The 23474-nt window shown below is 40.6% G+C and overlaps 1 long non-coding RNA gene across 1 annotated transcript in view; it reads right to left on the reverse strand.

The window, feature by feature from the left end:
* LOC142142933 (uncharacterized) overlaps window positions 1-19709 on the reverse strand; it is a 96007-nt gene extending 76298 nt beyond the window's left edge. Inside the window, exons 1-2 of the long non-coding RNA XR_012689408.1 lie at window positions 19622-19709; window positions 18067-18154 (exon numbers count right to left, since the gene is read on the reverse strand). This is a non-coding gene — a long non-coding RNA (uncharacterized LOC142142933). The remainder of the gene's footprint in view (window positions 1-18066; window positions 18155-19621) is intronic.
* Window positions 19710-23474: the final 3765 nt, after the last annotated feature.

A 23474-nucleotide genomic window follows, 5' to 3' on the forward strand; every position in this document is an offset into this window, starting at 1 on the left:
ACAGAATCACCGGAACCCAATTAATGACAGCCTTCATCAGTACAAACCTTCCCCCTGCATCCACTTGAATTTTTTCCAAGGAGAAGCAGAGACGTTTATGTACCAATATAGAGACCCCTCGAGAATTAGTCGTGTAAGTAGAGTGGTATGCCCTACATACCCATGCTTTTTTAAGGGCGAGCATTCTATCACCGTGTAAGTGAGTCTCCAATAGACAAACAATATCAGGATCATTTTTTCTAATTTGTCTTAGTACAAGAGAACGTTTCACAGCATTATTTAGGCCCCGCACATTCCAGGAGAGAATTTTCAGCTCCTTATCAGATGTACCAGAATACATATAATAGTAGTCCCTCTTATCTCACTACCCCGCATCCCACACCCCTGCAGAGCATACATTGACATACTTATAAGCACATATAATCCTTGTCTATATATTTGCGATAACATTAAAACTACCCACAACTTAAATAACTTTAATACTAAACCCATACCCCCACCCTGTATACTCCACCCAACTTAAGTATACCTTAAACCCTAACTAAAATTACCTTAAGATATTCAGCAGGCCAGCACACTACCAAAAAAGGTCACCCGCCAACCCGCAAAATACCAGAAGATAGAGGAAGGAAAAGGAAGGAAGGAAAAGGGGCGAATTGAGACAAGAGAGGAAAAGAACGGCCTTAAAGCCATGGGCTCTCCAGCCCATTACATATTTTTTTTTTTTTTCTTTACAGTGGACCTTTCAATATTAGTTTGAAAATCACAGACCCCACCTGAGCGAAATACATTTTTTTTTTTTTTTGTACCACAGAAGAGAAATTACATTATGTATAGCAAATACCATGCATAATATCAATGACAAATCAGCAATGTCCAAAGGACTATCAGGAGAGACATAAAAAAAGTACTCATCCAGCATCAGCGTCCAGCAGCAGCTAGGCGGTCCAACCAAATTGCAGCCTCTCGGGGAGTATCAAAAAAGGATGTATGGCCCTCTGAAACCACTCTCAACCGGGCATGGAAAATCATGGCATATGGGATCTGTAAATCTCTCAATCTTCTCTTCACCGGAATGAATTGAGCCCTGTTCTTTTGTACATCCAGAGCGAAATCAGGATAAATTGCTACTCGCTGACCATTGTATTCCACTGAACCTTTCTGCCTAGCCAAGCGTAGAATGGTATCTCGGTCACGATAGTGCAACAATTTGGCTATGAAGGTGCGTGGGGGGGCTCCAGGAAGGGGTGCTTGAGTTGGAATACAGTGAGCCAGCTCCACTGCGAATTGGGCTGTAAATGAATCTGTACCAAACAATTGGATTAACCACTTTTCCAAGAAGGATTCTGGGGAGACACCTTCTGCCTTCTCGGGCAATCCAACCAACCGAATGTTGCTGCGACGCAAACGCCCCTCCATATCCGTAAGCTTTTGTTTAAACAGAGAGGCTTGCGACTCCAGACTCTCCAACCGGCCCGCAACTGGTGCAGAAGTGTCCTCCAATGTAGACACACGTATCTCCACTTCACCCACTCTCTCCCTGATTTTTTGCACATCTTGCCGGAGAAGAGAGAGGTCCACCTGCACCTCTCCTATTTTATCAGTAACACGCTTTTCAGATGCCACAATGGCCTGCAGGACCTGCTGTAATGTAACTTCAGGGTCCGCCAGTGGAGCCGACAAAGGAGGGGTAACGGGATGTGATGCATCTCCTGAACCAGAGGCTGTAGTGGAGGAGCGAGCAAAGCGGTCCAATTTTCCCGCTGCGGTGGACTGGTTATGTTTGCCCATAATTTCACAGGAAAGATGGGATGATATTTATCCTATAAGCTTATGTGCAACCCTGTAACCTGTATAGCTTTAATTACATATAGGTGTACAGCTCAGATTGTATTGCTAGCAGTGCATTGCAGCCAGTTATCTTCACAGAGAAAGGTATATCTCCTCCAACAACACTGATAATGATAATCAAATAAGTCCAGAGCCCAATTCAGTTACTCCTCACTTGTACAAGGATATAAATGTACCTGTATCAGATGGATATCACAGGCTGTGTTCACCTAGGCCAGTATGTGGTATTACAGAGGCGCTATGTCCCAGCAGTCATCAACTGCCACAAACTGCCACAGACTGCCTGTAGTATTCCTCTACCCAGATGCTCAACTCTTTCTCTCCCAGTCTCGGGTAAAATGGCAAGAGCACTATCAAAACAGGTACACTATGTACAGCAACTATTTGGATGCACAGTTTTGGGTCCAAAAGTTTCTTTTTTCCACTATAACGGAGATCAACAGGATATCTGGGATGGAGAGCTCGTAACTGTGCTTGCTACTCCATGCTCGTCCAGGCCACGCCCCCCTTATTTCTGTATTTTACACATTACACCTCCCTCTGCAGTAGTAAGAGATGGTTTTGCATCAAGATTTTTTTAAAGTTTGTAAATATCAAAACACTTTATCAAACAAATTTGGTTCATAACAAAATTACAGTTGGCATGACCAATAAACTATACATATAACAATGGTGAACAAGACTCTGGATAAGTTAGGAGCCATCATAAAACAATACCTTGCCTAGGGCTCTCTGCTGGTCCCCCTGATGGCTTGTCCATCATGTCCTATCCTTTACCAGCATTTGCGAAAAGTGGACTTTTGTCCGCTATGTCGGTCCCTTTGTACTCTTAACCTTTGGTCCTCCCCTCCCTCTCCTCACTGGTCGTCACTTACCTTGTCATTCCCTGTACATTTTTCTTTCTTTCTTCTCTTCTTTAACATCTCTTTCCTCTTCTGGTCTCTAGCGCTCCTCACATTGACTTACCTATGACCCTTAACCTTATCTCCTACAATGTCATGGGCCTCAACTCCCCTCTGAAACGGGCTAAGCTCCATTCATCTCTCAAGTCTCTTAAAGGAGACTTGATATTCCTACAAGAAACACATTTTGTCAACCATCTCCACCCTGAGCTTCGTTCCAGAAAATTCCACCTGGCATATCATGCATGTGACCATAGGCAGAAAAAGCAGGGTGTAGCAATCTTGTTTGCGCGGCATTTAATTTTCGAACTTTGCGACTGTCATAAGGATAAAGAAGGTAGATTCCTGATCCTCATAGGCACTTTAAATAATCTCCACTGCACTCTAGTGAACCGCTATGCACCCAACACTGGTCAGCATAAATTCTTTAAAAAATTGGGTTCTTTGCTAGCGCGTGTTCGTCAGGGTGAACTTATTGTCGCTGGTGATTTCAATGCTGTCTTGGCCCCGACTATAAATCGTTCCTCAGCCTCCTCCTCTTCTCCCCTGAGGAGAGATGTCCACAATACTGCTGCCTTACAGGTTTTCCTGAAACTCCATAACTTATATGATTCATGGAGAGTACTAGACCCCTTGGCCATGGACTATATCTTCTTCTCTTCTCCCCATAGTACTTACTCCAGGATTGATATGATCCTGCTCAGCCACGATCTCACTCTTAAACTTAGCTCTTCCCAGATTTTTCCTGTTACTTGGTCGGACCATGCCCCTGTTTCAGCTGTACTTACCTCACTTGCCCACCGCCCTCCTAAACCAACCTGGAGAATTAACAAATCACTCCTGCATGATAAAGAAACTATTATTCACCTTCATTCTCTTCTCTCTGAATACTTTGTGACGAACGCCACCCCTGATATTTCTCCTATGACTCTTTGGGATGCTCATAAGGTGGTAATACGGGGTCATCTTATTGCTCTGGCATCTCAGACTAAGCGATTTCGTCTGGCTAAAACTATTCAACTGACGGACTCGTTGAGAGCTCTAGAGCAAGGTCACAAATTGAATCCTGATCCCCTAGTTCTCCAGGAAATTGCTTCTGTTCGGGGTGAACTAAATCTCTTATTATCCCACCAGGTTGCTAATAAACTGAAGTGGCTCAATCAGTGCTTTTATGAAAAGGGCGGCCCGGAATCTCCTGGGTATCAGGGACTCTGATGGAGTTTTACATTATGACCCTCAGCGGATACGTGCTGCCTTCCAATCCTACTATACTAAACTTTGCAACCTTCCCCAGCCCTCTGATCCCTTAGTCTCCCAATAACACTCGCAGTTGATTGATTCTTTTCTTTCTTCTGCTAAGCTTCCGAAACTCTCTCCTAGGGGTTAAGATTACTAGAGATGAGATTGAACAGACCATAAAGTCCCAGAAATCAGGAAAGGCTCCGGGGCCTGACGGCTTCACTGCTGTCTATTATAAGAGGTTTGCTGGGCTTCTGGTCCCTCGTTTGCACACTCTCTTCAACTCAATCCTGACCGGGGATTCTTGGTCCAGGAATTCTTTGGAGGCTTGGATCTCCGTTATTCATAAAGAGGGTAAAGATGTTCATGACTGCGTTAGTTATCGCCCTATCTCCCTGCTTAATAGAGATGTTAAATTATATGCAAAAATTTTGGCTACTAGATTAAATTCGGTCCTTCCCTCTCTTGTCGTTGATCTAATTTATATCATTAATACCAGGAGGGCTCCGGCTATTATTCTCTCCCTTGACGCCAAGAAGGCTTTTGACAGGATCTCCTGGAGCTTTATGTCCCGAGCCTTATCTGCGTTTGGAATCTCGGGTAGCCTCCTTACTGGTATTCAAGCCTTGTATTCTCGACCCTCTGCAAGAGTCATGATCAGCGTCTCTCCTTCTGACCTTATTACCATATCCAACGATACATATAAAAATAGTCAGGTTCTGGGCGCTTGTAAAGGAAAGATATATCAATTTAATATGGATAGGTCCACAATACGCTCCGGCCGGAACGAGACAGCTTAGATGTGTTAAACAATTAACATGCATCAATTGACACTGCCGAAAACAATGATAATGGTAAAAAACACTATAAACTCAGTGTGATTGAAAATATGGTTAGAGTGCACTTGCAAGCTACTAAAATATGAAATGGCAATTGATATGAACCGCAAAAAGGGAATGTAAGGAAATATAATGTCCAGAGTTGTAAAATAAAAATGTTGGTGATGATGAAAAATGCAAGCAAAAATGAAATTGGTAGCCGTTACTCACATGAAGCAGGGATGTCTGGCTGTCTATAATGCAGACAGGCACTTAGTAGCGGTCCCAGAGTCTGTGCTGATGAGGTTAGATATAACGTTGATTTCAATGATAAAAAGCACCCAGCAGAATGCCAATTTTTAAAACAAGAATGAGGAAGAAAGTTCTTCTAGTTCCTAAAGGGAAATCCTCTCCTTCTTGTTGAAAGAAAAAATGATCCCGCTCAAATAGCGTGTGCACGCTGCGGGATATCTTCGTGTTGAGATTAAATGTATGGATATCAAAATGCCTCCAATAATGGACAGGTACCCAGCAGAATATAGGTGGTGATGATCCAAATGTAGTCCTCCTAATCCCCAACGTAGTCTCTCTCTTTCTCATAAAGTTGAGGCTAAACAGGGGAAGCGGTAGTGCCGCTACGGATGAGCGCATACACGCTACAGGCTGGTCTCCGATGTGGATGTCTGTATATGGTAATGTAAGATGCTAGCATGCTAGTAAGTTGAATAAAACTGAGTTGAGGGACAGTAACCAATGCGTTTCGCCCGGTGGCAATGGCCAGTGGGCTTCCTCAGGGATAGTAATGTCCAACTGGTCTTCCTAGCCAGTTTTTAAAGAGATCCGGATGTGCCAATCAGCCAAGAGGCAATGGAGTAATTAAGTAATTAGTGAATAAATCTGAGTACTGGTGATTGCACAACAATCCAACAGGCATGATGGAAAAAAACAAAAGAAAACGATAGTGCACTAGTTGCAAAACAAAAAAGAGCATGTTTGAACATATATAGAAAAATATATATAAATAGATCTGGTTGCATAAATATTAATTGGTGATGTACATGGTATATATATGAAATGAACAAAAATAAATAAAAATAAAAATAAAAATAAATAAAAAAAAAAAAATAATAATAATAAAAAAATAAAAAAAAATAATAAAAAAAAAAAATAATAATAAAAAAAAAAAAAATATATAAAAAAAAAAAAATTATAAAAATGAAAATAAAAATAAAAATAAGTATAAGTATAAAAATAAAAATAAAGTGGGAATATGGTATAGCTGGCATATTATTCCCATTGTATCAATGTGTATAAGGACAAATATAGTGGATACATTATGAGTGGAGAAAATAACCCAGGTCAAAATCCACATTCAATCCTTTTGGGATCAGGGTTTTAAGATTAAAAATCCATCTCGCCTCTTCTTTTGAAATGAGGGAAATGAGATCTCCACCTCTCCAAGGTTTATGAACTTTACATATTCCTAAAAACGGAAGTTTAGTGTGGTCGTGGTTATGATGTTTAAGAAAATGAGATGATACGGTATGATTATCTAACTGATTGGTGATGTTGCGAAGGTGCTCTGAAATTCTAACATGAAGTTTCCAGATAGTACGCCCTACATATTGTAGTCCACACGGGCACTCCAACAGATAAACCACACCCATAGTATCACAGGTGATTTTGGTTTTGATCTGAAAGGAGTCACCTGTGGTATGAGAGTGGAAGTTGGTGATGGGCTTTGTTCCCTTATGATTAATAGTTTTGCAAGCATGGCACCTATTGCAATAATAAAAGCCCCCACTTTTCTCTTCCAGCCAAATCTGTTGGCATTTTTCTGCAGTTGTTTTTGGAATGCAGCACTTGACGAGCTTAGTGTTAAGCGAATCTGATTTTCTATAAATGATCCTTGGATGTCCGGGAAGGATGTCCTTCAGATGCTCATCCATGCGTAATATGTGCCAATGCTTCCTTACAATTCTTTCAAGTTCTTTATGATTGGAATTGTATTTTGTGTTGAGGGCCGGTGGTAAAGGATTTGAAATGTCCTTATTTACTTTTGATGGAAGTAAGGTAGCTCTGTCCGTGTCTCTAACTTGTTTGAATGCTTTATGTATTTCAACATCATTATACACTCTTTCAAGGAATCTAGTCTTCAAAACCTCAGATTGTTCCTCATATAGTGCCAGATTAGAGCAATTCCGTCTGATTCGAGAGAACTGTCCTTTTGGTATATTAGTGAGCCATCTCTTCAAATGTCCACTAGATGCTGGGATGTACGAATTACAATCTACAGGTTTCAGATAAGTTTTAGTTTGTATACAATTGTCGACGATAGAAATGTCCAAATCTAAAAACTCAACTCTGGTATCACTAAACTGAGCGGTAAATTTGAGGTTGAGATCGTTCGTATTTAGATATTTAAGAAATTCTTGGAGTGTGTCCACATTACCGGTCCATATACATAGCACATCGTCTATGTATCTGTACCATCCAAGAATGTGTGAACTATATGGGTTGTTATGCCAAATGGTAAGATTTTCCCAATGGGCCATGAACAGGTTCGCGTAACTGGGCGCGAACTTCGCGCCCATCGCAGTCCCACGAACCTGCTCATAGTATCCTCCATTGAACCAAAAATAGTTGTGATGTAATGTAAATTCAATAGCTTGCATGATAAACTGTATCTGATCAGTCGGGATACTTGTTTCTGTTGTGAGAATGTGCTGGACATGCTCACAGCCTGTCTCATGGTCAATGATGGTATAGAGTGAACAGACGTCACATGTCATAAGTAAATATCCAGTTTGCCAAATTATATTTTGTAAAATCTGTAAGACATGACCAGTATCACGGAGGTAACTCCTCTGTGTGATAACTGCGGGTTGTAAAAAAGTGTCAATGTAACTAGAGAGGTGTGTAGTAAGTGAATCAATCCCAGATATGATTGGTCGGCCAGGTGGGTGAGTGATGGATTTGTGGATTTTGGGTATACAGTATATAACCGGTAGTCGTGGATGTTGAGTGCTTAGAAACTGATGTTCTGCTTTGGTCAAAATACCTTGTTGGAGAGCTCTATTGAGAAGTACAGTGAGTTCTGCTTTATACTTCTGAGTGGGATCCCCCAATAATTTTCTATAAGTGGAGGTATCGTTTAGCTGGCTCTCTATCTCCAAAAGATATGAAGATTGATCCAGGAGGGTAATTCCACCCCCCTTATCTGCTGGTTTGATAACCAGATTTTTGTTGGATTGTAGATCTTTTAGAGCTCCTCTTTCCGGTTTGGTGATATTGTAAATTCTGTTCCTTGGCTGAATGTTGAGTTTGTCAAGATCATTCTCCACTAACTTCTGGAAGGTCTCTAAATATGGACCCTTGCAGTGTGTGGGAAAGAAGGTAGACTTAGGTTTTAGTTGAGTGTGATGATATAAAGTGGAAATGTCATCTTTGTTAGACAGATTAGTTCCTGAAACAGATGGATGGGCAAGGAAAAACTTCTTTAGTGTGAGATTTCTGATGAATTTATGCAAGTCTATATAAGTCTCAAACTTGTTGAGTGGTCTATTGGGGGCAAATTTAAGGCCTTTACTTAGTAGATCCATTTGAGGTTTGGTTAGTGTTTGACTACTCAGATTAAATATACCTCTAGCTCCTATATTGGGCTCTGTATTGCATTCCGTAGATTTTTCTGTATTTTGGTTTTGGGCCTTGCTCCTTCTCTCTCTACTGACCTTAGATCCTCCTCATTTTCCTCTCGTGATGATGATCTTTCCTTTCTCTTTCTGATGCTTTTTGGACTTGGAGGTGTATCCTGGATTCCTTGGGCTAGTTCTAAAAAATGCTCAATGAAATCATCTGCATCAGGTTCTTCAGGTTCAATTTCTCCCTGATGTGGATCGATGTGTTTAAGTTTGTCTAACAATGTTGACTGGTCCTTGGATAAAAGGTGCCGCGCTTCCTTAATGCCACTCTTGAAGCCTTCCTTGGCAGCTATATCCTGTCTATCCTGTTTGGTCCTAGGAGTGCCTAGAGGTGGTCCTAAGGTAGACCCTATTATAGGCTCTATATTTAGGTGGATTCCTAATAAGAGGAGATCTAGATACATTCAATCGGTGAGATCTCTTCTTTGGTGTATGATTGGATCTGCCATGTATATTAGGTGTTGCAACTAGTTTCTTGTTTTGAGATTGTGCATATATGTGAGAATGTGATTCTCTATTTGTTGGTAATACATGATAACCATATTCTAGATCTTTGAGATCCCTCTGAAATTTCTTTCTTTTTAGGGCAATAATATCCTCTTCGATGCTTTGGATTTTAGTCGAGGTCAAACTTTCTAGATTTTTAAAATCTTCCAGATGTTCTATGGGTTTAAGTTTTTCCCGTATGAGGTTCAGTTCCTCATCAATCTTGAGGAGGGACGAAGTTCTATTTTCAATGATGAGACTCATCAATGAGTGAGAACATGTATCCAATATACTGTTCCATTTGTTTAGGAAATCCTTATCCTCTGGGATAAAAGTGGGGGCCTTTTTAATTCTAAGGCCTCTGGGAATGATATTGTGTTCTATGTATTTAGTGAGGGTGGTGGATTCCCACCAATACTTAGTTTCTAAAGTGCGAAGTTTCTCATATCTGATATAATAGGAACAAAAATTATCATCCTCGACTTGTGGTGTTAGTACCCTCTCTTGTCTCGAAAAGATATCGTCCACCCTAACAAGCCTATTATTCCTAATGATATGTATCATTCCTACAAATGTGGATGGAGGATGCTGCTAGCCTTAATCTAGGGGTATAACAGAATGGTTGAAAAAGAGGGATAGGCTGCGCTTCCTCCAAATATCTGGGACCGCTACTAAGTGCCTGTCTGCATTATAGACAGCCAGACATCCCTGCTTCATGTGAGTAACGGCTACCAATTTCATTTTTGCTTGCATTTTTCATCATCACCAACATTTTTATTTTACAACTCTGGACATTATATTTCCTTACATTCCCTTTTTGCGGTTCATATCAATTGCCATTTCATATTTTAGTAGCTTGCAAGTGCACTCTAACCATATTTTCAATCACACTGAGTTTATAGTGTTTTTTACCATTATCATTGTTTTCGGCAGTGTCAATTGATGCATGTTAATTGTTTAACACATCTAAGCTGTCTCGTTCCGGCCGGAGCGTATTGTGGACCTATCCATATTAAATTGATATATCTTTCCTTTACAAGCGCCCAGAACCTGACTATTTTTATACGTATCTAACATTCTCAGGTTCGCATTTGGCCACCATATCCAACGATACTCGCCAAGGTTGTCCACTGTCTCCTCTCATCTTTGCCCTCGTTATAGAGCCTCTTGCTGCTTCTATCCGAGCCTGTCCGGATATACGAGGTGTGCGAACGAGGGGATCTGGAGAGTAGGTTTTCTCTCTCTTTGCAGATGATGCCCTTTTGACTCTCCAGCAGCCAGGGAAGTCGCTCCCCGGACTCTTCAACATTTTACACCAATATGGGTGCCTTTCTGGCTATAAGATTAATATTGCTAAATCGGAAGCCCTCCTCCTTAATATTCCCTCCCTGGAGGGACTGGCACTTACCTCCCGTTTTAACTTTCGGTGGCAAAAAAAATAAATCAATGAGAATGTTTTCTCTTTTTTCGGTGTCGACCAGTGCACCCCCCCCCCCCCACACTATACTATTATAAAATGTTATAGAATCTTGAGTAATCTGGGCAACAATTGTTTACTTGTTTGTTCAATGACAATCTGTTGTTGTTTTGATATTTGCTATTCAAATATTTTCTGTTACATTGTGATCTACCCATTGTTAGGAACCCCTCCAGCCGGCACAACACAACCTGGAGTCTACTCTGCCAGTCAGGTGTTCACTGGAGCCCCTGATGGTGGGGACAGACTGGGCTGCGGACTGACGGAGGGTCATGAAGTGTGTACCGGCTGGGGAGAACCCAGGCAAGCGGAGTGGAATCCAAGCAGAGGTCAGGGGCCGGCAGCAGACAACGGTACCAATAAACAAGCTGAGGTCAGGGGTCACGAGCAGGCAGGGAGGTCGGTATTCAAGCCAGAGGTCAGGGTCACGAGGTTCACAAGCAAAGTCCAAATCCAAGCCAAGGGTCATACACGGGAAAACAACAGCAAGTCTAATAGACAGGTACAAGGCAGAGAGCAGGCTTAGCAGACTGGATACAGAACTATAACCGGCAGTGAGTTTGCAGAACTCACTGCCTTAAATATACAGGTGGACCAATCAGAGCCTAGCTCTGCAAGCAGACCCAGGGGCTGGCAAATTAATAAATTAAGGCCAGATTAAGTATTTCTGCGCACGTGCCCGGCTGTCCCCTGTTGCCGGAACGCGGCGCTACACTGCGGGGCGTCCGGCCGTTGCCTCGGCAACGGACGGGAGTTGGGAGTACCGCCGCGGCTCGTGACACCCATGTTCTGTTTTTTTTATTTTTTTCTACTCCTGCAAAGTACTAATTGCTGATTCTTGTCTGTATATCAATGCTATCTTTCAAAATAAATAGTTAAAAAAAAAAAAAAAAAAACCCCCTTATATTTTCACATCTTAAAAGGCTCACACTACTGTAAAGGAAAGTAATAAAGATATAAATTAAATTGTACTTTAATTTATATCTATATTCAACTTTACAAATACTACCTTTTGATGTAATAACCACCACCCTTGAGTGCCAGGGAAAAGTATAAGGGTTTACAATTATATAGGTAGTGGGAATCACCACCTATCCATATGTGCTGTCCATTACATAATCACAGCAGACAGCATTGACAGTCTAAAATACCCTTTTAATTCTTAATATCTAGGTGCCCAGACTTTTTACAGCACTGAATTATAATATCTGCATCTATTACAGTGGAGCTTTATGAGCTTTACGATTTGCAAATAAGTCGATAATACTTAAGAAATCGCAATTTCTGGCCAAGTTAGCCTCTATTGATAGCAAACCTAAATCATTTAAACAATTCATTGTTGATCTTAAAACACCTTTTTTTCTTGAGAGACAACTGAACGAGCATTCAGTTTGAGCCACTGTTACAGGTATGGTGCAGAACAATCTTAAGGCAATAACAATATTTGGAAACAGGGGTTCAAGCTTCAGGTGCTTCAATTTGTTTAGGAGTTTGATTGGTGAAAGAGAATCTTCTCCTAAATTTGAATTATATATTGATTTAATATTAATTAGCTTATCACAAATAGCTTGGCTAATATTATCTTCAGAATTTTTTTTGAAGCTGGTTTGCCTTTTCTCGAACTTCTTCATCCTCTACCTCAGGGAAGAGCCATAAAATACTGAATAAAGAATTTATTGCTTTTCCTGTATCAAATTGTGTTATCCATCAAGTCTATTTAAGGCACATTTGGGTGTGGTTCACAAGGCAGCCATTGCTAGATGTAAACCCCTATACCTGGGAGGTGAGTGCATCTGATTTTAACTGCATTTTAATGGTGCTTAAAGCATATAGGTCAGTGTAGGGCCTGCATATAATGAGGTGCCCTTGACGCTGGGATGCAGGCTTAAAATGTTTTGATCAAAATATGAACTAATACCTCATGTTTTCATTTTGCTAGACACACACAGATATGCAGTGTAAAGGATAAGCGCTTACAACTGTCTTTTTGTTTTGTATACATATATGGGCATTCATATTGCCACACAGCTGGTACCATATACAGTATGGGATATACAGAGCGCGGGCTTATTGCCAAGCAGCTGGTACCAGATATATTGTGGGATATACTGAGCGCGGGCTTGTTTTTTTCTCTGTGTGTTGTCATATTGCCTATGACACTGTCCAAAAGAATGTGAAATACTTTGCACTTGAACATCTCTTCTGGGGTTGAATTAGAGAAAGATTCTTCAGTTGATGATTCATCAAGAAATCTTTTCCTTTTTGTTGATGTCTTTCCTGAAAAGATCTAAACTCAGTTGGTATGCTTAAATTTTAAGCAACCAGTCTGGATTCATGTAAGATAGCTTGCCAATTTTTTCTGATTGCTTTTAATTCATCTACCAGACTGGAAAGTTTTTCAACTTCTTTATCAATTGTGGTCTTTCGTGCTTGCAAAACTGTGCTTCTGTAATTTATAGTTGTAAGGATTTTAGCCAAATAGATGCCATCAAAACACAAATGGCTCCAAATCGATGCTTACAGAATCTAGATTGGTTCGGAATTCTGACATTAGGGGGTAAATGTATTAACATGTGGGTTCTTCAACACCCGCGAGTTCAGCGTCTTCGGCGATTAAATTTAAAGTGGCGCTGCATTGTAAAGGGAAACTTCCCTTTACAATGCAGCGCCGCTTTAAATTTAATCGCCGAAGACGCTGAACTCGCGGGTGTTGAAGAACCCGTATGTTAATACATTTACCCCTAGGTTTAGTTTCAACACTGACTCAATTGCCTTTTGGATCCCAGGAAGTCTTTCAGCCAAGGGTTATACACTCTCTACCCTTGCAGACCAACGTGTATTTGACATGGAGTGGAGTGAAGCACCGATATTTTCTTTCAAAAGTTCCCATCTCTGAGGGCTGCCACTAAATCAGGGCCGGACTGGCCATATGGCACTTCTGGCAAATGCCAGAAGGGCCGATGGCCAGATGGGCCGGTCCGCATGCCCGCCGAGCAGCAGCACTCTGCGCGCTGCTCGGCGGACAGAGAGTCAGTGACAGCCACCTATGTGAGTAATCACATGGGACAGCATCACGTGACAGGTGCCGTCCCATGTGGTTACTGCATAGGCGGCTGTTACTGACTCTCCACTGACCAGCGCGCAGGAAGGAGGTGCTGCTGCTCGGATGTGACAAGTAAGTATCTGTGTCTGTGTGTGTGTGTGTGTGTGTGTGTGTGTGTGTGTGTGTGTGTGTGTGTAATAGTGTCTGTGTGGGTATGCAGCACTGGAGGGCTCAACTGACTTTGGCACCTTTTTTGAAACATCTTTGGGACATTTTCTTTCATTTTCTTTTTTATACATCCATCCATACTGTTCATGTTAATATCGCTGGGATTATATTTTATGACTCTATAGTCTTTTTTGTGTACTCTACTTGAGGTTTTTCTTTTATTATATTTTTTATTTTTATATTTCTTTCTTGTAGCCTATTCATGGATTACTTTTGAAACATTTATTGACTGCATATTTTTTCTGCTGGACATTTGGGATCTATCCACTTTCCCCTTTTCCTATTTTGTTCATTTGTAAACTCCTTTGTTTGGTTTCAATATAGAGAGTACAGATTGGTTCATTCACACATTTATATATTTATTCACGTTTATTGCTATACTTTATTTTAATAGCTTTTTTATTGTGGTGAGCATTGAGATCAGATATTTTTTCCACTTTCTAGCGCTGTGGGTCACTATTGTTTATTGTTCGTGTGTGTCTGTGTGGCTAATAGTACAGTGCGTCTGTGTGGCTAATAGTACAGTGCGTCTGTGTGGCTAATAGTACAGTGTGTGTCTGTGTGGCTAATAGTACAGTGTGTGTCTGTGTGGCTAATAGTACAGTGTGTGTGGCTAATAGTACAGTGTGTCTGTGTGGCTAATAGTCCAGTGTGTGTCTGTGTGGCTAATAGTACAGTGCGTCTGTGTGGCTAATAGTCCAGTGTGTGTCTGTGTGCCTAATAGTACAGTGTGTGTCTGTGTGGCTAATAGTACAGTGTGTGTGGCTAATAGTACAGTGTGTCTGTGTGGCTAATAGTCCAGTGTGTGTCTGTGTGGCTAATAGTACAGTGTGTGTCTGTGTGGCTAATAGTACAGTGCGTCTGTGTGTCTAATAGTACAGTGTGTGTCTGTGTGGCTAATAGTACAGTGTGTGTCTGTGTGGCTAATAGTACAGTGTGTGTGGCTAATAGTACAGTGTGTATGGCTAATAGTACAGTGTGTATGTGTGGCTAATAGTACAGTGTGTGTCTGTGTGGCTAATAGTACAGTGTGTGTGGCTAATAGTACAGTGTGTCTGTGTGGCTAATAGTCCAGTGTGTGTCTGTGTGGCTAATAGTACAGTGTGTGTCTGTGTGGCTAATAGTACAGTGCGTCTGTGTGGATAATAGTACAGTGTGTGTGGCTAATAGTACAGTGTGTGTCTGTGTGGCTAATAGTCCAGTGTGTGTCTGTGTGGCTAATAGTACAGTGTGTGTCTGTGTGGCTAATAGTACAGTGCGTCTGTGTGGATAATAGTACAGTGTGTGGCTAATAGTACAGTGTGTGTCTGTGTGGCTAATAGTACAGTGTGTCTGTGTGGTTAATAGTACAGTGTGTCTGTGTGGTTAATAGTACAGTGTGTGTCTGTGTGGCTAATAGTACAATGTGTGTCTGTGTGGCTAATAGTACAGTGTGTGTCTGTGTGGCTAATAGTACAGTGTGTGTCTGTGTGGCTAAAAGTACAGTGCGTCTGTGTGGCTAATAGTACAGTGTGTGTCTGTGTGGCTAATAGTACAGTGTGTGTGGCTAATAGTACAGTGTGTGTGGCTAATAGTACATTGTGTCTGTGTGGTTAATAGTACAGTGTGTGTCTGTGTGGCTAATAGTACAGTGTGTGTGGCTAATAGTACAGTGTGTCTGTGTGGCTTTTAGTGTGTCTGTGGCTAATAGTGTTTTAAATGTAAATGTAGCGTGTGTGAGTGTGTGTGTGTGCTCGCAGTATTTTAATATAATATGTGAGGGAAGGGAGGATCTTAATATAGTATGGGAGGTAGGCTATTTAACAGTGGAGTGTAGGTGGGGGCTAATTATTTAAGATGAGGTGAAGGAACCTTTAATTTAATGCTGGGGTGGTTTAGGGCTATCATTTGAATATGGGGCTGATTTTGGAGAGGAGGGCTATTTATTAAATGTGAATATGAATTATTTATTGTCAGGAATGGTTGTGGAAAATGGATATATTAATTAAACTTTAATGCTATTTAATTTATTCCTGGGACTGTTTGGAGGGAGGGAAATATGTTTTGAGTAAATGGGTATACTGTTAATTTAATGTTGGGGCTGGTTGGAGGGAAATATGTCTACTTACTGGTTGGAGTTTTATAAATCTCATGTACCCATTTTTTTTTCAAAATAGGGCATCCAATACCAGGATCAAGACAAGAATGAACTGAACTAAAGAAACCAGCTGCTACAAGCGGTGAAAGTGACCAAGACAGGTAGGAGAGAGCAGGACAGTCTGCCAACTGTCCTGAATCTGGTGGGGCAGTCCTGAATTTGGGTGACTGTCTCCCTTAGTCAGGATTTGGTCTGACTGCAAAGACAGTTGGGAGGTATGTCCCGCTTCACAACGTACTGCTTGTGAAGGCAAAGCTGTGTGCACCTAACAGTAGTGCCTGAGTATTTGCCTAAAATGATAAATGTAATGTATAATTATAATGTATGCATCAATGCCCCATGTTGGCCACACCCACAACACAATGAGGTCACGCCCTGTGCGGCGGCACATATTTTTCCCCCTACTGGAACTGATGTGGGCCTGTGTACCTTAAATGCCAGGGCTGATTTTTAGTCCCTGTCCGGCCCTGCACTAAATATATTATACAGCTTTTGTACATTGCTAAAATATGTCACAACCTCAGGACAACATTCTGCTGCATGGACACCACACAGATTCAAATTGTGACAGGCACAAGGAGAAAAAATAGCAAGCGGATTTACTTGTAAAATTCGAACTTGGACATCCTTGTATGCTCCACTCATGTTAGAACCATTGTCATACCCTTGTCCGTGACAATCATTTATTGGCATATTACGTTTTTGAAGTGTTTCCAGAATTAAATCTGCAATAGCTTCCCCTGATTTTTTATTGCAGTTGACAAATTCCAAAAATCATTCTAAAACTGTATATTCATTGTTTACGACAAGAACATAACGCAAAATGAATGTAGTGCTGAGTCTGGTGTTGCATCTACAATGATAGGAAAATACTTATCAGTTTTTCTTTCCTTTAAAATGCAGTTAAACACATATTCGGCACAACATGATATAAATTCATTTTGAATTTCTGCTGACAAGTAATGTACTTGTAATTTTTTTTTCTCCATTTGCGCCTGTTTTACATTTTTCAAATGCTCTGCAAGCAAAGAATCGTAGTGGTTTACAACTTCTAACATTCGTACAAAATTGCCATTTCTTGGATGTCCGATTAAGTTGTTTGATCCTCTAAAAGCCAGTCTGTTATGTGGAGTTTCTTGCAAGAAACAGAGCTACATCCAGAAATCTTCGCAGTAAGGTTTTCCAAACTTCTGTTTCATTCTGGATTTTTTGCCATAATCAACTGTAATGTTTTTTTCAAGATTGGTTTCCAAATTTCGCCACTGTACATAACATGACCGATGGTTATTACTATTTTGTCAGGTATTTTATTGTACAGTTTTTTATAACCTTTAGAAGGTCCCCAACCGATTTTTGTTGTCAAACTGAACGATGTGTTACTGGGATTTTGCTGAATAAACAGGGAAAGCAGAACAAAGTTTGCTTACTCTTACTCCAAACTAACCAGTCACAAGGAAATCTTTCTTTGTTTTTTTAAGTGACAATTTAATATATAAAAAGGAAATTGGCTGCCATCTTTATCTGGTGGGAAAATATTGGGTATGGTTCTGGTCCTTGTCGTATGGCATCTTCTATTTGGGTCACTGAGAATAGCTGCTTGTTGCTATCTAATTCGATATCAGATGCCCCCTTTGAGTAACATGTAGAACAAACCTCAATGACATCAACTTTACCTGCAGAAGTGTGCAGAACTTGTGTGTGGTTCTGAAATCACTGTAGTGTCTGTGCCAGAAGCACATGTTAGCATACTACTTGAACCACTAACATCATCCTCATCATCAAGAACAATAACAGATTTGCATTAACTTCATCAATTTCAGGTCCAGTAAATCCTACACTTTCAAGAGTTCTCCAACCTTCAGCAGTCCTTTTCTCTCTTGCTTTTTTTTCTTTACGTTTTTGTGCGCCAGATTTATGATGCTACAAATCCATGGCAAAACTTCCCCTAAAATGAATATATATAAATATATATATTGGGGCTATGTAGGAGGGATTGCTGCTTAGTTTCTGTCTGTCTCATCAAGACTTAGACTCACCTCACTAGCTACCTGGAAGCTCAATGGCGTCTTAACTAATTGCAGTAAACACATGATAATGGAAGAAGCAGTCATGGGTTTGGAAATGATCTCTAAGTGAACCTCTAAGCAAAGCAAATACATTATCCTTTATAACAAAACAGCTTACCTTGTGTGTTTTTGAGAACCAGCCACTCCAGTTCCCCCTGAAGTGACTGAGCTGTGCTCTTCGTTGTAGTGGTGGATCTCAATTTTACCTGGAGAAAAAGAAATAGCATTTTTTGTATATATAAGCACATACATACACAAAGACACAGTTAGTCTCGATTCATCTGCGTGCTGTATCTTGCGTGAAAAAAAAAGGTCTGTGCATGTGCCAGAACTGAACTTACACCAATGAACACAATTGCATTCAATTCATGTCTGAATGCAACTAGCACAACTGCCTGCAACTTGAAGAGCAGAAGGAGTGTACAGAGGTAGGAAATGTACAGGAAGGGTGTACCAAGGGCATGCCTATGCAGATGTGGTAAATTCAATTACAGGGCATCTTGTAGATACGTGTGTTTTAGCTGTATCATTTGCTCCAGCTATAGGTCAGGTGTAAGTCAAAAATGAAAAGTGTTGAGAGGGTAAGATTGGAGATGATGAGGAGGAGTGAAGGTGGCAGGAAGGAGGTGAGTAAGATGGAAGGTAGAAACACAGCAGTGGATGGAAAGGACATTAAGGAAGGTGAGAAGACAGTTAGAGGGGTACTAAAAGAGGTAGAGAGTAAGAGAGGTTATTAATTTTTTTTAGCAAGGCTAAAGAACAAGACTGTTGGTGGACTGTCATTACAGCTTTCACAGTCTGTTACTGGTTTCTTGTCTGGACCCTGCAATGTTAGGGTCTGTTTGGAAAACGTATGGTATATGAAATATGAAAAAGCAGAGCAATAAGTGAACACAGTACATAACACAGATCACGCAGTATATAATACAGGCATCCATCTTCAAAAGGGCAGCACATTGCCCTTAACTTTAAGAAAATAAAAAATAAACCAAAAAAATAATGAATAAAAAAAAAAAAGTCTGAAATTGTAAAAAATAAAAAAAAATATGAACTGGGGGTAGCATAATTTGAATGAATATATTCACACATACACACATATTATATACATATACTGTAGTGGAAATTATGGATTTAAATATTTTATTACATATCTGATGTCATAACATAATTAATAATTAATCATACAATATATGTCAGTTGTAACATTTGCTAGTAGTGCTTTAGTGGAATCTGTTATAATATTGTTCTCATTTTATCTTGTGACCATTAACACTAACATGAATTATGGTAATATTTATTCAATAAAATAATCAATATATTTTCAAAATGTGATATCAGTAGAGGGAAAACTATTGCTTGGAAGTGTTTTTGGATATATACATTTGTTTTTCAATGTAGATGTCATTCTTATTGGGTGTACATGTGTAAGTCAAGAGTTTTTTTCTCCTTCAAAATAGAGACATAATAATCTAGCACTAATGTAAGTGCTGGCAGTCCTTCAGCAATATATTCTGCATCCTAGGTTGCTCTCCTTATCTCTCAGACATCTACATACAGGCTGTATCTGCATTTGGTATAGGTATATTCTACATATATTACATTTTATGTTTTAAAAAGTTCATGGCAAGTGGCAATATAAGCAGACAGTTCGAGTTGAACTGTTCAACATATACCTGTATTCCAATTTCCCTCTGCAGCAGTGTTCCACCAGCAGACCAGCAGCCAGACACCTAACTCAGACAGCCTCCTGACTCACGCTCCTTATAGATGCGGTCACAGACTGCAGTAAACACCCAAGTCACACGAGAGCACATCAGAGCACTCTCGTATGACACGGTTGCTTAGCAACAGGAATCAGCACCCGAACTGCCACCCGCACCTGCATGGATTATTCTATGGTGATATTTTAACTTAGACAGGATGTTTCTTGCGCTTTTTTTGTTGGTTTCTCTAGTGTGCAACATCCCTGTTAGTGCCACTTCCTAGAAGTGATATCAAACTGAAAAACTTGTAACTGACCTCTATTAGTTTTATAGAGGTTTTTCAGATTGAGGTCACTTCCCATTTGCTCCAATCAGTTTTATTTCATTTTGCTTAAAACCTTAGTCAAAAGACTGGAGACAACAGTGTGCTAGGGGGTGGCGATCGCCTCTTTCGCCCCCTGGATCCGCCCCTGCTCATGACCATCTGTCTGACAATCTGCCGATAGTCCCTCCAACAGCGACACCTTTCTGGCCATGTATATTTCAATTTATGATGATGTCTCTTACGTTTCCCACGTGGTGCATTGTCTAAACATGAAGCATATGGAAATAGTGATCTTTTAATGGCGAATCAATAATAAACCTTTTTTACATGCTCTATATGTCATTTATGTCTTCCTGCATGCAGTGTATGCAACATGAATTGTTAACACATGTGAAAATACATAAGTAATACATAATACATTGTTAACACATGTCACATAAGTAAATAAAGTCAGATTTATTTACTTATGTGACATGTGTCCATTCCTTCAATTCTGTATTATATACCTGTAATTTTGCCTGCTATCATACAGTCTATACCATGTGAGGTACCATCTTCCGGGGTAGATGGCAGCAAGCAGCAGCAATAAGTCATACCAGTAAATTATTTGCAGTGTAACTGACCTCAGCCAGTTTTATTAGCATATTTAAATGAACAAAACATAAATAAAAAAAGCCTTACCTGTCTGGCACTCTCTAAACATTTCATATAGACCCTCTCTAAAGTGTGAAGGACCTTATGTCCCACACACAAATCAAACACATATTATTGCTCACCACAGCAGAGTCTTTCAGGAGGCAACTAACCTCCTCCCCAGGTCTGAGAGAGACATTAAGGCAGAGCTGCAGCCTTTTACAGCCATCATTAACCTGCAGCTCCTAATTAGTCTGCTGTGAGTCTGCAGACCAGAATACCCGGATTGGGCCTTTCGAGCCCACCCTGCTCTCTCCATACAAAACACCAAGGACCCTTAACAGTTTTTCCTGAAGCCGAACACACTCTTTTGGATGCTACTTCCTATGCAAAGCAATCTCCCTGGGTTTAAAAGCAGGCAAGTCAGACAGTCAGGGACATAATTACCTGCATTCAAACCAGTGACTCACATATCCCACTCCCCTGTTTCAACCCACGGGTAAAACAATCGTAACCCCTACGCACGCCTCCATTTCTCACCAATGACTCAAGATGTGGACGGGGTGCAAGGGCACAGGCTACGGTTCCTTTTGGACTCACAGGGATAGCGGTAACTGGGGTAGCTCCCGGAGCTGCACTAGCTTTCCATGGCTTCATAAACCTCTCCTGATAGGTCCGTTCTGACCTTCTTAGGGTGGGATCTTTTAACTGCTCTAGGGTAACAACATCATTCCTTATTTTACCAAGAAGCATACAGTTAACAGGTTCAACAATATTTCCTACTGCAGTAGGAGGTACAACGCCCTGTGCTCTACTGCTGCCCTTGTAATTTTTTGATTCACGGATCACATAAGAGGAAGGAAACACTTCCTCTGCCATCGTATTAGGGACATTACCAAGCAGGTCTGAGTTATTCATCCTTGCAATCAACTGGGTTTCCCATAGCTTCCAGAAGTGGGAAAAATTTCTCCCCAATATCTCATCAAATCTCAAACCAGGAACCAAACAATGACTACCACACAACCACACTGTGTTTTCATGTTCATTTTAGTGGCAACATATGCATGTTACATCAACAGTTTTCTCCTGATGTTTAATGGGGCTCACCAACTCTGCTTTCACAAGAGAAACCATACTACCAGAATCTAGCAGAGCCTTTACCTTTTTACCTTCTATAGTGGCTTCACACGTTAATTTGTCAGCCTGTTTGCCTGCATTACAGGCTAGCTGGGCATATAAAGACACTCTTTGATGTACATAAGAATTATCACCTTGCACAAATTCAAATTAACGTGAACAATTAACAATTAATATGGCCTAAGCCACCACATCTAAAACAGGTAATCACATTTTTACCATAGTTCTTACGAGGCCGGAACCTTCTTGGCATAACTGGCCAATCTTTAGGTTCTGAGTCTACAGTCTCTGTATATTTCAGTTCATTCCACCACCCAGTACCCTTTTTCCCTGAAACAATCTTACCAGAATCCACTGGAGGTCGCCGTTGCGGAACTAGAGGTTTGCAGGGTGTACTCAACACTTCTTTTGCTGCAACATCATAGCTCTGCATCACTTTCAGTGGAGCAATAGACAATGACAGGAACTCAGCTTCCTGATGTGGTTGACTTTTTGGCCCCTTCAACTGCTACAGAGGTTGGTTGGTAACATTCATGGTCTATGGCATCTTTGGAAGAACATTACTAAGTTCCTGAATTCTTGTGACTTGAAGCTCCAGTAAAGTCTTGGATAATTCTAGATCACTATGTTCCTTTTCTTTTCCTGAAATCCGAGTGGAAGGCGTCACAAGTTATGGTCAAACCTCTCCCAGTTATCCATAACAATTTGGATTCTGCTGATGTTTTCAGGCAGAAACTTGTTAACTTGCTTTACACTGTCTTGAAAAGCTTTAGTAATATACTGAAGGTCTTTTTGAACTTTAGACAACTGTGACAGAATTTCTGAGGGTTGCTTCTGTGGAGACTTAACTTCATTCTCTTTTCCACTTATAGACTTTTGTCGGCTTTCCAATGCGGATATCTTTGTTTCAGCCTGGACACAAGCATCCCTTAACTCTTGTACTTCTTTTTGAGAGGCAAACTCTTCTGCTTATCATGCTAAATTTTTAGCTCTTCATACTGAGCCTTGTATCGCTTTCCCACATTTTTAACCTGGGTTATAGTCTTAATTTTCTCTTGTATATCTGCAGCTTTGGCACCAAGTTCTTTCTGCAGATTTTCCTTTTCACTCCTCAGTTTTGCTGCTTCTTCTTTTGCACTCTGACATTGACTTTGACTTGTATTCTGAACTGCATTTACCCTTGCAATATCAGTTTTGTAACTTTCCAATCTCTTTAGTGAGCATCCTACTTTTCTCACTGAGTTCAGATTTAGATTTTGGCAATAAAAGTTGCTTCAAGCTTTTGTATTTTGGCTTGAAGCAACTTTATTGCTGTATTTCACGATCCAGATTCTCTGTATGCTGGGTCATTATTTTTACAGTTGCCAGAACCTTTTCACGCTTTGTATTCAAACCCTCTTGTAGCTCATTTATTTCTCTCCCCATGTGCTCTATACACATCTAAGCGTTTCTACGACTTGCTCCTGAGACGTTTCTTCCTCAGTGAATGAGACATTGAGTACTCCTGCTTGAAAAGAGCTCACCATTTTACAGAGGACTTCAAGTTCTTGAAGTCCTCCGTAAAAGGAGGACTTCAAGATGCCTTTGGGACTCCTCGATATCCAACTGCTGTTGCCTTAAGGACTCCTCAAGGGCTAATTGTTGTTGCCTCCGGCTCTCCTCAAGGGTTAACTGCTGCACCCTAGTGGTTTCCTTCATAGCTGTGGCATCTTGCAACAACTGTTGCCT

The sequence above is a fragment of the Mixophyes fleayi genome, chromosome 3 (genome assembly GCF_038048845.1).
Source record: "Mixophyes fleayi isolate aMixFle1 chromosome 3, aMixFle1.hap1, whole genome shotgun sequence".
NCBI classification, from domain to species: domain Eukaryota; kingdom Metazoa; phylum Chordata; class Amphibia; order Anura; family Limnodynastidae; genus Mixophyes; species Mixophyes fleayi.